A 16,370-nucleotide genomic window follows, 5' to 3' on the forward strand; every position below is an offset into this window, starting at 1 on the left:
GGTTGCCTCAACTGACTCAATCTGTAACCAGCTAGGAGGTATTCTGCTCTTCAAATACTTGGAGCCTCCCCTGGTCACCCTGGGGTGCTGCAGGAATCAGTACTGCTCTTTGTTCACTGGTGCTAAAAACTAGTCCATTGGGTGCCTCTCTGTATAGATCCAGGAATCCAACCTAAGTCTAGAGTTGAAGAAAACAGTGCAAAAGTCGTCTCTTCAGAGGGGGAGTAATAGAGGGTGTAAGAAAATTGTAGTTGCCTCATAGCTTTCTCTATTTAAACTGAATAGTAAAATCTCATAAGTAAAAGCATTCTCCAAACACTGGGGTTTGAAAGTGTTTATGAACAGCACTATGTATCTATAGATTAAACTTTTTAAATGATTGGGAAGAAAAAAAGCCCTCCTCCTCTTCTGTGAAACTAAAATCTTTCCCACACCTGGTTTGAGACGCTGCAGAAGCAGGGGAGGATGGTTTCTGGGCTGTGTAATGAGAATGTACAGCTGCTGAAGCTGGAACTCCAGCTGACCCGGAGTGTGTTGGTTTTGCGTGGCAAGGTTTTGGTAGCGGGGGGGCTACAAGGGTGGCTTCTGTGAGAAGCTGCTAGAAGCTTCCCTTGTGTCTGACAGAGCCAATGCCAGCCGGCTCCAAGATGGACCCGCCGCTGGCCAAGGCCAAGCCAATCAGCGCCTCTGTGATAACATATTTAAGAAAGAGAAAAAAAACAGTTAGCGCTTTTGCAGCCAGAGAGAGGAGTGAGAAGATGTAAGAAACTCTGCAGACACCAAGGTCAGTGCAGAAGGAGGGGGAGGAGGTGCTCCAGGCGCCGGAGCAGAGATCCCCCTGCAGCCCGTGGTGAAGACCATGGTGAAGCAGGCTGTCCCCCTGCAGCCCATGGAGGGAGGATGAGGGGGTGTAGCGATTCCACCTGCAGCCCGTGGAGGACCCCACGCCGGAGCAGGTGGAGACACCTGAAGGAGGCTGTGACCCCGTGGGAAGCCCAGGCTGGAGCAAGCTCCTGGCAGGACCTGTGGATCCGTGGAGAGAGGAGCCCACGCCAGAGCAGGTTTGCTGACAGGACTTGTGACCCCGTGGGGGACCCACGCTGGAGCAGTTTGCTCCCGAAGGTCTGCACTCCGTGGAGGAGACTCACGTTGGAGAAGGCCGTGAAGGACTGTCTCCCGTGAGAGGGACCCCACGCTGGAGCGGGGGAACGATGAGAGGAGTCCTCCCCCTGAGGATGAAGAAGCGGCAGAAACACCGCGTGATGAACTGACCGTAACCCCCACTCCCCGTCCCCCTGTGCCGCTGAGGGGGGCGGAGGTTGAAGCCGGGAGTGAAGTTGAGCCCGGGAAGATGGGAGGGGTGGGGGGAGGTGTTTTTAAGATTTGGTTTTATTTCTCATTCCTCTACTCTGTTTTGCTTAGTAAGAAATAAGATGAATTCCCTCTGTAAGTTCGGTCTGTTTTGCTCGTGATGATAATTAGAGAATGATCTCTCCCTGTCCTTATCTCGACCTGTAAGTTTTTTTTTTTCATTGTACCTTTTCTCCCCTGTCTAATGAAAGAGGGGAGTGATAGAGCGGCTCTGGTGGGCACCTGGCCCCCAGCCAGGGTCAACCCACCACAGTTCTTTTTGGCGCCCAATGTGGGGCACGAACCCACGACCCTGAGATTAAGAGTCTCATGCTCTACCGACTGAGCTAGCCGGGCTATAGAAGTGTCCCTCTTACTTGTCTCAGCACCATCCTGAGTGGTTGGTGCTGGAGACTACCGCAGCAGGCATCTGGGGGACAAGGTGGATGTAAACAGGACCTGGGGGGAGTGGAGCAGAAAAAACAAATGTCCAAGATACACACAAAAGAGCATAAAGATGCCCAGCCCCAATATCTGACCAGGCAATAGATACTGCAATGTATTGCCTGAAAAAGTTTCAGTTTGTAACCTATCCTCAGCATCCACTGCAATGGAACAGAAGAGAGAAAAAAAACTCGGCCAAGGAGATGAGATGAGAGGAGACTGGTGAGAAGGAAAAAACACTTTCTGGACCATCTTCCTCTAATGGATCCCCCCCCCATCTGCTGCCAGTTCAGCAAGTATCACGCCGCATGGTCTGTGGATGGATCTGTAGTGACGTGTAGAGGAGGAGACCTGCAGACTCCACAGAAAATGTTTTAGCCTTTATACACCAGCCAGCAAGTTTGCCAAGAGACTGGTCTTGGGCTTGTTTCAGCGTAAGGCATTACATGTGGGCCTTAAACGGTTTAGATCAGGCACACTGTTTGAGATATGTTGAATCCCAGTTGTGCTACAGGCTTTTTGTGCGAGCTTGCAATTTGCCTGTCATGGGCAAAACAGTCGGAAGTTGTGAGTTTTACTTCATTGCCAATTAACAGAGATTTCTGATCGCTCATTTGGGTATTTAGAAAGGAGGCAAACAACCAACCACTTATATAAACCCCTGTCCTACCTCCTCTCCAGCCTCAACACCCTTCTTTCCACCACAGGTTAAGCTCAGTTTGAGCATGCCTCTCACAAGCCAGGGTGAGCAGTTGAAGTGATTTATGTACTGGCTCTTTCTGCTGCTCTTTCTTCAGGGGTGTCCCTGCTCCAGCATGGGTGGCCCATGGGCTGCAGTCCCTCAGGGGCACACAGACCCCTTTTGAGCTCAAGTGGGTCTCCAGCAGCCCTCCATTTGCTGGTCACTTTACTAAACACACCTGAGGAGGAGCACCCTCTGCTCCTCTGACTGCCCGCAGCAGTGGCGCCCAGCGGGTTCCTCCCTGTTGTTGACCTCAGCCCTCGGATGGCTGGAACCGGCTGTGACCAGCTCAAGATGGCTCCTGCCTGGAGCCCACATGAGTGGTGTTGCCACCCCCATGCCAAAATATGCTCCCTCCTGGCACACCTTAGTCCCTCAGCACCTCAGCTGCAGCGGCGGTGGTGTTTGGCCCGCTCAGGGCCTGCCCCAGCCCTGAGAAAGCCAGGGGGCAGGCGCCATGGCCGCGCTCTGGGATGGAGGCCTTGGGGGCCACAAGGGCAGAGGCAGACCACCAGCCCGCCCTCGTGGCCGAGGTGCCCACCCCTAGAACGGGCACCCGCCCCGGGGCAGCTGCCTCTGTGCTCCCCTTCGTATCTCCCCTTCAGTAGACCCCAGGTAAAGTGTGATGGTAGGCTCCTGCCCCTCCTCGCCGTGTAGGAATCGATGTGTTTGTACAAGTGTGTAACACTGGGCTGTGAGCTTTTACATTGCAAATTTTGGCCACAGAAGTCCAAACAGCCCAGGTGGCACAGGCAGGGTGCTTCCCACTGAGACTGCAGAGCGACTGCACGTCCCCACCTGCACGCCCCTGCAGTCTCCTCGCTGAAATTCAGCAGCTGCACGGCCAGAGGTGCGAGGCTTTAGGGTCCCAAATAGGTGAGCGAGACAGATCTCGCCTCGTCAGGGCACTCAAGAGAAACCACAGGTCCCCCAGCTTGCTTGCAGGAGCAGGTACCTAATGGGTATCTTGCACAAGATGGGTACGCACAAAATGCCGACATCTGTATGGCCTCCACATTAAATTCCTCTCTTTACACAACAACATCTGTTCCTGCGGACTCCCCTGTAAAGATGCTGCATTTGACCCTTCTGCTCGCATATGCACGCTGTCTGGTGAAGTTGCCTAGAAAGAAAGAGGAGAATGTAAATAATGACAAAAGGCTTTGTTCTATGTACTCCAGATCCTCTATTATGCCAGGAAATGAAATAACAATGGTTTCTGTGACGTCTGCTTCTTAAAGAAACAATATAAAGGAATAAATCTTCAGCTTTAATACAGTGTGAAGCTTTGACTGGGCATGTTCGATCCACATAAGATAATTAAAGAGTTTTTAAATTCATCATAAAATACAGATGATTAACAATGGTGAGAAACTGCAGAAAACACTCCATGGCAAACATCTGTCAGAATTAATAACAAACATACACTCTGCTTTTAATCTTACACTGTTTGACATAATTTTGATTGCCTATAAATCTGCAGGTTTTGTTTATATATCTATTTGCGTTAGGATTGGTTGCCGCTTTATATTTGATCAGCAGTGCTGCTATTCACCGTGGTGTAAGAAATCAAATAATGATTGTGTATATATAGCAATCTAAGCATTACAGTGCAGGAGACTGTAAACACAAAATTTTAAAATCTCTGCTTATCATCATAAGCGATGTTCTCTCCAGGTCTTTAATGACAATCAATTTCTAGATGCTTTTCCCAAATAACTGTCATTGAAAACAACAGCATCTTTTCTGGTAGCTTGGTCCTGAAATGCAGTATCTTCCTGCTGCTGAGACACAACTTCTCATTATCTGTTTTCAATCAGTTAGACAATACACAAAGATAGTGCTGGCATTTTTCTTCTCCTGCTCTTTTAGATGAATATTAGGGCATCAACAAATAGGAGGAAAACACTTTAGCTAGATGCACCTTGGGAGTCAGAAGCTGAGCATTAGGGACACCCTGTAACTCAGCTGTGTATTCTGGGATGACGCAGCAGATTCCTCATGAGCCGACATTTCCGTACATACACTCCCAGTCTTAAAAAACGAATGGCTTATTGGCAAAATGTAATATAAAAAGTAGGATGAGTTAGAATGACAACGAAGAGGTTGATGACATGGCTCCTCTGCCCTTAATTAGGAGAGACAAACAGAGAGCCTTTTAAAATAATAGTCTCCTCTCATTCCTTTGCAGCTTTGTTTTCACATCTCTAAAACACGGATCAGTCTGTGATGCAGGGACCCGATTTTAATCATCATCTTACATAATCTCTGCAATCATAGTAAAGAGCAGTGCTGTTCAGTGATTTTAAAAATAGCTTTATTCCACTATCAGCATACTAATTAATACACTTGCTTATTCCAACCTAGTTCATTCACCGTCTCAGTTACAGAAGCCACGCTACCTGGGGTGCAATCAAATACAACTGGCTTTGCATATTAGAGTATTGTAAGAAGCAGATCATCAATCAGGAGGAGAGACCCGACTCCTGTTCCTGGTGGCCACCGCCTGCTATCTCCTCCTGGCGCAGCAATGGGGAGGAGCCGTGCCCGCAGCGATATCTTGCTGGTGATCCAACATGCAAAAACAAAAAAAAAAGGATTTGGGGAATATTGTGTAAAAGGCTGCAAACAGCATTAAGTCAGCCATTTTGAACTGCTGAGCATTGCAAGCAAGGTAGGGGGGAAGGGAAAGGAAAACTCCTGCTGGCTGCCGAGGAGGACAAGGTGATAGCATGGGGGTTCCTGGTGCTCCCTGCGGCACCTGGGAGCCATAGGGGGAGAAGCCCTGTCAGAAGCGAGTGCTCAGCATCTGATGTAGGAAGTCAACGTGGCTTTGTCTCTGCTAGCCCTTTAGTTTCTGAGACACTTCTCCCTCTCCACTTTTCAAAACATTTTGCCTACTCCAAAGCATCGTAGCTGCCTGTTCCATGCCACCCACTGCCACCATCCTGGCACTGTGGCTGGTCCTGGTCATCTGGGGCCCAGCTGCCTTGTGTGACTTCCTCACCCACGTACCTCACCCAAAGTTAAATGGTACTAAAAAGCTGCCTGGAGGGCTTTCCTGAGCCTCAGTTAGGCTAAATGCCCTTACCTCCAGTGGGCTGGATGGAGGCTGATGACTGCTGATGTGAGAACACAATCACAGACTTGAAATTATTCCACTTGTTAAATGACTTGGAAGAGAATCATCAACCGATTCCCGGGTACCATGTCAGGATACATCTCTGCTGCTGAAAAGTCACGTCTCCATCCTCCTTTCTTCTTCCTTACTATCCTGTTTTGCTTCATTTTGGGCAATTGAACCATATCCTAGGTGGTGGCAGCCTGGCTGCCTCAAACAAGGAATCTGGGTACTAAGTACCTTTTGCGATTTTTTATCTCTGTTTTACAGCTATTTGCAAAGAGAGCCCTCTGACTTAACCCAGCTTCTGACCTCTTAGAGAGGTCTCACCTTACGCTGTCATTGTGTTTGCTTTAGTAAGCCAGAGTGCAAACAAATGTGAAAACAGGGGACTGCTTAAATTTGGTGAACAAGAAGCCTAATTGTTTGGGCATTAAGTGCTCCCACGCGGACGGTAGCTGTTTGCTTGCCCTGCTGCTTTACCACTCCCTTCAAATGAGGCTGCAGTAAAATTAATAGTCTGTGACAATTTATCTAACTGGAAGCAAATCAGTCACCTCCATCACACTGGTAATATCATCATCTCCATCAACAGTGGTGTGTACAGCGACTGGAGGGATCACACAGGGACCCTGGTCTGTAGGAGAAGTCACTGCTCAAGAAGTAAGCACAGGGCATGGCCAAGGAGCCCCAGGTCACCGGGCTTCGAAGCCTACATTGGGCGGCCTGTTTTAGGGTCAAGTAGCAGTGGCAAAAAAACCAATAAATTGATTAATTATTTCCACCGGTTGGGAGATTTTTTTTTTTTTTTTAAGCAATTCATCTTGAAACAGCCAAGTAATAACTTGTGCCTGGCGGTGTTTGCAAGGTAGAATTATAATCATTTCTGGTTCAGGGTTCAGGGGCAGAAGAAAAGATTATTTGCTCAAAGGCAGGCAAAGCTTGTATCCCTTCAAGTGCCTCCAGTTGTTTATTCATGCAGATTGTAAATGCCACTAAAATACATGAGAGCTCACTATGAGGACAACTGTCTGATGCGTATAAAAATAAAAAGACAAACATTTCATTTTAGAAAGAAGACATGTTACTATAAAATACAGATTTTGAGACAAAATGAGAAACTTGAAAGTGGCTGCCAAAGGAAGGGGTGGGCTGCCAGAAGGATAAGCCCTTCAGAAGTATTTCACTGGGGCATGGCCAAGGCTTGTCAGATGAGACTTAGCCTACTGCTAATGTCAAGGTTAGGGTTAGGAGGGAGAAATTCTGGAGCCCTGGTACAAGTGAGACTCCAAAGGGGCTGCCAAAGGGAAGGGGTATGTCGCCAAGACGGAAATATTTGATGGGAGCCAGGGCTGGGATTTTGGGGCGAAGGCTCAGCCTAGGTAGGGAGATGGACAGAGCCTGGAGCTGCGGTGTGAGTGGGGATGCAGAGAGGCTGCCAAGGGAAGGCATAATCAGCTGAGAGGGTCCTTCCCTGACCACTTTTTCACCTGGGCCAGGGTGCCTTGTTTGCATCTCCTTACCAGTGAGTCTTACCAAATAGTTTGCGTCTCCTTACCAGTGAGTCTTATCAGACTGCTGGGTTTCATCTGCTCAGGCTTCTGCTGATGTATGAACTCATGGAAAAGACCCCAGTCCCAATCCTGACTTTATCCAAGACATCTCACTGCCTGTCTATCTGTGGATTTGAACTTTCAAACTGCAATTTTTTTGTCTCGGTCTCTGGCTGTCACAAATACTGTGTGGATTTATTGCCTCTAAATACACAACACATCCTGGCTGGGTTTTAGTCACCTCTGGCAATAGAGACTTCTATTTTCTCGTGTGCTGTGGCTCAGACTTACCCAGAGTCTGAACTGCAAACCATTTTTCAATGCTAACTGGTGAGGAAAATCTTCAGCCTGCCAGAGCTGCCCCCACTCAAGCTGCAGGGAGGATAGGAGCCTGGTTGGTGGGACCTGTGGGTGTGGGTACCCAAGGTGGTTGGTGCCGAATGAACTGCTCAGGGTCAGCACATCCCAGCTGCGCTGTGCTCTGAGCAGCAGAGCTCGGTTACCTCGAGAATAGTACAGCAGGAGTACACTCTGAGGAGCAGCTCTGACACCTCTGTATGGTGTTGCTGTGCAGACATCAGCGGGACTGCGTACTTACAGCATTCACTGTCTTACACTGGCAATAGGGATGGTCAGTGTCTGTGAGACACTTCACACTTTGCCCTTCACTCTCCACGGGGGACTTTTGTGCTGTGCCAGTGGGTCAGCAGGCCAGACAGTGGCTGTGCTGGTCAAGGCAGTCCTGTGTAAATGGTCAGAAATGCTTTCTGCATAGATCCTTATCATGGCAAAGCAAGGTTGCACTGCCTCACATTGTCTTCCAAGCAAACAGCTGCACTAAGAGAACCCACCCTACGCTATGCTCTAAGTTTTCAGCATGGATGCTCCAGAGGGTACATCCACCATGCTGCAGGGGTGGGTGCGCCAGAGCAAAGTCCTTTTTAGACATAAAAGTGTCCTAGCATGCTCATTTCATTCTCTTTGTGAGTTTTCCTGCACATGAAGTGTTTACTATCATGACATGAGCAAACACCACCTCCAAACTGAGGTTGTTGCTGAAATGAAAAAGCAAATGTATGTCTTGCACCATCAGACACAGGGCATTGATAGACCTTAATGGCCCTGACCAGCCTCATCTGTGGTCTCCAGCTGTATCCCTGCCATGGACCCAAGAGCCTCAATTCAGCTCTGCTCTGAGCTGTCAGTCTTTGCCCAAACTATGTGGTAGGAGTACCAGCCTCCATCTCAGCCACGGCCATGTCTGTGCCTTGCCACCAACCCTGTCAATCCAGACTCTGACCAGCAGACTCACTTCCCAACTTGACCCCCAGACCTGCCTTGTCATTGTGGACCTGCCCAGCAATCACTGGGCTGTATCCAGCCCTGGTGACCATCACTGAACCTAACTCTGATCAGCCGATTGACTTCCCAGCTTGATTATGGAGCTGCCTCAGAAGCACCAAGTTGCCTGATGAAATCTATATTCTTGGTTGAACCCGTCCAGGGTCTCCAGGTGTCCTGGTTTCAGCATACCAGGTGTGCCCCGCTCACCTTTCTCAGGTACTGTGGGGCTGGGCCCTGGCTGGAGAGGTCCCTGTCTCTTAGGGAGCAGCTTGTCTTCACAGCTTGCTGGCACCAAGGTGGAGTCAGACCTCATGGTGCTCCTTAAAGAGCTACAGGACTCTTAGGAATTGCAGATGGGGCATGCTGTGCCATGAAGCTAGCACAAGATTTGCTCATCTAATCTATTCAGTAGGCTGGAAAATATAACTAATTCATTTAAATTGCTACTGCAAAAAAGTTGTCTAAATGTCTAATCAAGTCCAATTAGAAATCTAAATGGATTATGTTTTCCATCGGGATACAAACAACAGCCTTGTTTCTAATCACCCATGCTGATATCGAAGCCATGGTTTTGCATTCCCCGCAGCTCTGACGGCATACCTCATGCATGCACGGCTTCTTTCCCACAAGAGCAGCTTGTTGCTGGAGGTCACCTCCTGTCTGCACGGTGCAGAGCTGCTGCACAGCTGAGAGTGGGCAACCTCCGTCGTCTGCTGGACCTAGGACCTCATCCACTTCTTGCCAGACTGTTCCCCATGTAACCAAGGCTTCAGCAGCCCTTAACCGGAGGATTGCCCACAATTCTGCCGACAGCACCGCTAACTTCATCTGTACTCTACTGACATAAAACAATTGTTGTATTTGCTGAAGAGAGCAAAAGACTTTTGTGGGTGTTCTTTGATTTGGCTTGGCCCCCTACTTTCCCCTGTGCTGATTCTTGCTTGAAGGATTTTTTATATGTGAATAACCAAACAGGTGTAACTAACTCTGGAGGTGAAGCAAGGAAGCAAGAGGACCAAAACTAAACCTGTGCTCTCCTTCATTACCTGCTGTACCTGTGTTGTACCTGTGTTGCACCTGTTGTATATTCATATTTTCAGGTGAGGAAAAATTCATGAGATGATTGTATTTTTGACATTTCTCAACTATGATCTAATGGTCAGGCTAAACTTTATTTTAGTACAAATAATTGGCTTTTGTCAATGTTGGCCCACGGGTACCATGTTGGTAATCTTGTCTGAGGCGCTGCCATCCAGGTAACTAAACCATCCATCCTGGTTGCTCTGAAGCTGATGGCAAAACTTTGACTGAAGATCAGGGCTATCCCTCTAATAAGGCACATCTGTAGGTACAGCTATTTACATTTGGTCATTTTTTTTACAATTTTAAACTAATAGAAGATTCAGTTACTTCTTTTCCAAGCCTGTAATTTTCTTGTCATTCCCCTGCTCCCTTTTCCTTTACACAGGCTATTCTGTACAACTGCTGCAAGTAATCTCTGCAGGCACACCAAAAAAACATGGCAATGAATTTGCTCCTCTCCCTCCATGAACATTATCTCATTCTGCTCTAAAGGACCGTCTTCTGGGCGGGGTACTGCAGATCCAATTAAATATGCTTCTGTATCAACACTGCTCCTAAGCAAAATATATTGATTGGTGAAGCTTTGGACCTACTTTAATCAAGTAATCTAAACAGGGCTTAAGCTTCAAAAGCCTGGTGATGCTCCTAGCTTCAAAGCTTTTACTTACACTGAATTAATTTATCCTGGATGTTCTAATGCTCCCAGCAACCCTATGGATTATAAAGTTAGAGGTCGCAATCATGGCTCTGATAATATTCCCTAAGCTTAGGCTGTATTGATCATAAGGTAGAGGCAGAAAGGAGAGTGGGGAACACAAGGAGAAAACAAAAGGCTTTGATTTGGAGCAGGGATGAGTCTGTTCACCCCTGTAGCAGGCTGCTGGGAAGGAATATAAGAAGGTGTTAACAGTTGTTTTTTCTCTTGACTGAAGTTTTATTCTGATACAGGCTGAGTGTCAAACGCTCATTTCCAGACTCCTCCTTGCATAATATTGTAGGTGTCTTATGTTATAAATATAATTCTTTGGCAAAAGGAAGGTTGGTTTGGATTTCACACGCAGCAGCTGGCACAACATTGTTGAACATCAGTATAGGTTACAGTATTAGTCTCAGCTCCACTCTGGGAAATGGGAATTACATTTTTCCCCAGTCCAAGTGAGAGATAGAAGCCATTGTGTGTAGCAACCTGATGCTAAATTATGTGCACTAATCACACAACTGGCAGTGTTAGGTTAACAGTTGGACTTGATGATCTTAAGGGTCTTTTCCAACCTAAATGATTCTATGATTCTAAGAACATTCTCCTCTTTATGAATCACACATTTATATTTTGTACGAACCAGCAGGGCTCTTCCAGACACCCTAGTTGATGCATTGAACACCTGTGCAAACACAGAGCAGTGTCTAACCCGGTGTGCGCTGTAGTCTAAAGGTGGCATTGAATCTGATATGGTTTGACCTTCATTAGTGAGAAGAGAAACGTGACAGTGCTTAAACAAACATAACTGCACCCGTTGTCCATCAGTGGAGGGTGGCAGAAACTCCTCTCCAGATAACTCCCAAAATTTCTTCAGTGGCCTTGCCCTGGGCCCTGCCTGTCTCCCAGAGATTATAATGAAAACAGCATATTGGTGAATGATTTAAAAGATGATTTAAAGCAAAGATAACTTTCATGTTGTTATTAGGTAGCCAGGTAAAAGCTCATACTATTTTCAATACAGACTATCTCCTGCTTTATGCAACTCAAAGCCTATGAAGCGATTTCACACAGAGAGCTCTGATTACTACAGCAATAATTTCTTCTAACAGCCTTTCAAACACTTATTAATAGAAAAATATATCAGTTCAAACTGTCTTCCTATCACACAGAAAATATCAATGTTCACAGTGTGAACTTTAAAATCCCATCTGATTAGTTAATGCCAACAATTATTAGTGTACTGTCAATTTAAATTTCTGTTGTCCTCCATTGATCTCAGTCTCCATACACTGTGCGGTGCACATCACTTAAAAAGTAACTTTCCTATGCTGACTGACTAGGGATGATTTTCTGCCCTGCTGTCAACTGGCAGTGAGTAAAATAGTAAACTTTGGCACATTTTCCTGTGACGGGCTCCCACCTTCCTGCTTACCACCAGTAGGACAGCATGGTTAAGGACAGAGAAAGTGGCTTCGAGAAGGGAGCAGGGAAGTGATAGCGAGAAGTTTTAGTTTCTTATACTCTTATTTCATAAACCTTTGGGCACACACAGGTGGCAACTTTTCTATTTTCATCATGGCAGAGATGACTGGTACTTCCCATGAGAAAAGACACAAAAAGGACCTAAAGGGTCAGCTGTGGTCTAGGTAAGATATTGGTAATGCTGCACCTGGTGTTTGGAAGGCATCAGGGCTTCTAAACTATTTCTTTTTTCTGGTCTGCTAGTGTCAGGAATCATAGTCCTCCAAGGGGTAAGGTAAGGCAGCCTCTGGCATTTTGGCATTCCTTCTCTCAGCCCTAATTAATCATAGAATCACAGAATGGTTTGGGTTGGAAGGAACCTTGAAGTCCATCTAGTTCCAACCCCCCCTGCCATGGGCAGGGACACCTTCCATTAGACCAGATTGCTCAAAGTCCCATCCAACCTCGCCTAATTAAGCTTAAATGCTATTTACAATACTATTCACATTCTGATTGACTATATTGTGGCCAACCTAAGCTTTCCCCATTTAGCACTTTTAGGTTCCAAAATGGGTTGAATTATTCCATGGCCACTGATTTCTGAAGCAGGGTTAATATGGACTGTAGCTGCCAAAGCCATGAATGAGGGGATCGCTCCAACCCCCGCTTCCCTTACAATTGTCCCAGCCTATACTCAGAGATCTCTTAAGAGAGACCAAGACATTTAGACAGCTGCATCCCAGTGGAAGGGAAGGACTGACTTTTAGCTCTGCCAAATGGGCCTCTCAGGTTCACAGGTGCTGGAGAAGACTGAGGAGACTCAGTCCAGTTGATTAGTTTTGCTTGAAGTCATGTAACACAACCTCAGTCCTGAATAAATGTGGACTCCTTGCATACATGTCTGACTTTGTGGCACAGTATGTTGGGGTTTTTTTTTCTATTTTATTTCCAAAGCCCTTGGAAACTGTATACAGAGAGTAGACATCTGGACTCCTAATTTCTCTCTCCCTGTCCCTGCCTCCCTCTCCCCGCAACAGTAATCCCTTTCTGTGCTGCCCGCAGGAGAAAATGAGTCCGTTTGTACCTCCTGTGCACTGCTGCCAGGCCATTTTACGTAAGCATCCTTTTCTGTTCTCCATTGCAGGACAGCACGTCCTGTTGGAGCCAGTTGTAGTCTTTAATCTCTGAATGTAAACATGCAGATTACATTCCATTCTGCCACCAGTGTTCAGTGGATAACAGACATGCTGTCGTATCTGTGCTGGGTTCCCTGGGCTGTGCTGATCACTCTCCTACTGAGCACGTGGCACTGGGTCACTTGCCATCAATGATACATAGGCCAGGATAAGCCTTCCTCGCCCCCCTCTTCCCAAGGCTTTGATACATCAGGCTGCTCCATTCTACAAGAAGCTTTACCATCATCCTCCTGCTCATTCGGGGACAGGAGGACATCACAATGGGCAGGCTGGGCTCTCTGTGGCTGTGGTCACATTTGGGATTCTCCCCTCTGCCCTTAGAATTTTCCAGTGTTTGACCATCATGGCAGCTCCCCCAGAGTTGTCAGAGGTTGGAGAAGAGGTTTGACTTGAAATCCAGCTCTCAGTAAAAAGTACTGTGTGGCCTGATATTGCTCCAAACAGTTTAATGACAATGCAACCAAAATGCCAGAAATGTTTGTCATGGACGACTGCCCACCCCCAGCCTTCTCTCCTTCCACTGATGGAGCTGCTTTTAGGACAGGAGACAGAATTATATAGCTTGAGATTCTTCAACAGCTGGACTCTATGTCGTCTTCACTGCTATGGGTAGGTGTGGGACAAGTAGGCGTGTATCGACATGGAGCTGGGTGGGGGAATACAAGCTGCAACCTGCTATGTGGCTGCAGGCTTCACTTTCCTGTAGATGCCATGGTTTGGCTGCAAACTCACAAAGATGAGGTTACAGGCAAGATCTCAATATGGGGTAAGTCAAGGGAGTGTGTTAACAGCAGAGGGGACTGATTAGGATGCATGATCATACCAGACATGCATGTAACTCCTCACTCACAGGGAGCTGCAGGCAACATGATTTTTTTTTTAAGTGCAGGTTGCTCCCTTCTACCCAAAGGCTGAGGCTTCCAACCCATGTTTGGTTGCACCATGGCTGAAAAAGACTCACATCTTACACGGTCATTGAAACCCTTGCTGCAGGTTTCTGTACTGGGTGATTAGCAGCTGCCTACACCGTGCATCAGAGCCCATTTTACCCGATTTTCATCATGGCATGCAGTAAGGGCTCGAGAGCAGTACCAGAGAAGATCAAGCATCCTTGTATTGAGGAGGGACTGGGAGTTTACTGAGAAGTTGCCAAGATTTCCGAGTGTCTGATCAGTCACGTTGTATTCATGTGCTGCTTTCAAGCAGAGGGTGGCAAGGGGGGGAAACACCATGGTTCATTCAATCATTAATTTAATAAATATAGGCAAAGGGTAGACAAAATTGGCTGTTTCCTTTGCTTAATGTTTTATCATTTGACCTTTATCTATGTCAGGAGATGAAGAATGGTGATACTGTACATCAGCTATGCTGGCTGCTCTGAACAAACAGAATTTAGGGAGCTCAAATTTGGGAATTTGGGCCTCTTCTCAAGCTCGAACTGAGGCATGAGCAACTGAAATGGTGCTGTGAGGAACAAACCCACAAATAGGAGTTAGTGCCCAGCTCTCCCTCACTTCAGCATTGCACGAGCCTGGAAAATTACCAAAGTTGAGAAGGTTGAAATAAAGGACGGCTTACTATCAGTTAACTGCATTTATTATACAGGTTTCTACTGGATCACCAATCTACATTGGTCACACCAGAGAAAATTTCCTGATATAACCAAATCCCGAACAACAGAGCAGGCTGCATTCCAGGCTGTGTACTAAATTGCTGTTCACTTTCTGTCCAAGTCTTTGTCTTTCTCTCATTTTGTCTCTCTCTCATTTCTTTTTTCCTTTCTTCGTGCAGAGAAGAGAAATGATTGCTAATGAATTGCAAGCATGGGGTATGGCAAGATCAGTTAATATGGCCCAAGTATTCAGTAATACAAATACATTAAAGTGATCAAGCAATGAATGAAAATTGACCCAAAGAGCAGGTTCCACTGAGAAAACATGTGAGAATGTAAATTAATGTGACTTGATGAAACTTGAAATGTCATAACACAGCAGGGCATAAAACACATCAGAGGAAATGTGAAAATTATACTTTTTCCTGAAATCATAGTTTTCAAAAATAAGTGGCTTTTAAATTCTTCTAAAATTATAATAAAGGAATTAGTGTCAAGAAAAAGGTTATTGTTGTTTATCAGACTGCAGGCTCAGTCCATGGTGGCTTTTCACAAATATCCTCTTTTATTCATCTGACTATGCAGTGGGAAAAGGAAAAGCCCTGAAGTCTTTCTACTTGTCTAGTTCCCTCTTCTTCTTAACTTTGCACAAGGGAATTTTTTAAGTTGTTTGGAGGGTAAATGGCATGCTAATCTATCAGGTTTTTTGCCTTTTGACCATCTGCTTTCATCCAAAAGTTCTAACGCTTAGAAACAAGCAAACAAAACAAGAGGAAAGGTCACTTGAAATTAGTCTGTCTTCTAATAAAACTTACTTAAAAGGGAGGGATAAAAGCATTGGGAGACTAAATTAGTTATGCTGGCAAGTTTCCAAACCCAAACAGAAAATGTAACATATTCTCCCCCATCCCATGTGTCCGTATTTGTTAGGTGATGGCATGACTGGCCCATGTGTTGGGAAAGTCAGTCCTCTCTTTCTGTCGTGAGAGATGTCAGAGATTTCTGCTGGCCTCCATGCTGGAATACGGTCCTCACAGGGGTCTAAGCCATGAATAAGAGGGAGATGATTCCTCCCCTACACCACATCACACAGCCAGCAGGTGGTACGAGAATACGTCCCTCTTCTTCCGGCGCAGAGTGGATTTCTGTAGGAAGAACGCTGAGAGTGCAGGTCTGCAGAGTGAAAGGAGAAATTGCCATACACCCCAAAATTGTTAGTTTGGTCCTCTGACTGCGGTGACCATCTGTGGAAAAGGAGCCTCAGCCTCTTTCTCTAGCACTGAGTCCTCCACGGGAAGACTGCGTACTGGATTCTGGCTGAAGATGGGTATCGTCTATGGAGTACGTCCTAACTGTCCCTGTGTCCTAGCCCTCTTTCTCTCAACTGAGTTAATATGCATATAGGAAGCATTAACCAAAGCCCATATCCAGGTACGGAAATGAAAAGACTTTTATTCTATAGAAGAGAGTGTCTAGTAAGCAGGACGGTCTGAGTTACTAGGGGATACCTGAGCACAAGGTATTCTTGATGCAAGCCAGGCTCATCTCTTTTCCTGTAGAACTGCATGACGGTGGGATGGTACTGTCCAAAGAGAAAGTTGGCAGGCTCATATGTAGCAAAGCATGTTCATACACAAAAGAAATAGAAAGCAAAAATAGAGAAAAATTCATGCAAAACATGAAAAACAGACTGGAAAGAAGAAACACAGCAGGTCAGTAAAGGTATTAGATGTCTAATGGACAGTACATAACATTGTCTTCTTA

General features: G+C 46.3%; 1 non-coding gene across 1 annotated transcript; it reads right to left on the minus strand.

Moving 5' to 3' along the window:
* Positions 1-1,634: 1,634 nt before the first annotated feature.
* TRNAK-CUU (transfer RNA lysine (anticodon CUU)) lies at positions 1,635-1,707 on the minus strand. Its single transcript has one exon. It is a non-coding gene; the product is annotated as a tRNA-Lys (tRNA).
* Positions 1,708-16,370: the final 14,663 nt, after the last annotated feature.

This window comes from Balearica regulorum, chromosome 5 (assembly GCF_011004875.1).
Source record: "Balearica regulorum gibbericeps isolate bBalReg1 chromosome 5, bBalReg1.pri, whole genome shotgun sequence".
In the NCBI taxonomy this organism is placed as follows: Eukaryota; Metazoa; Chordata; class Aves; order Gruiformes; family Gruidae; genus Balearica; species Balearica regulorum.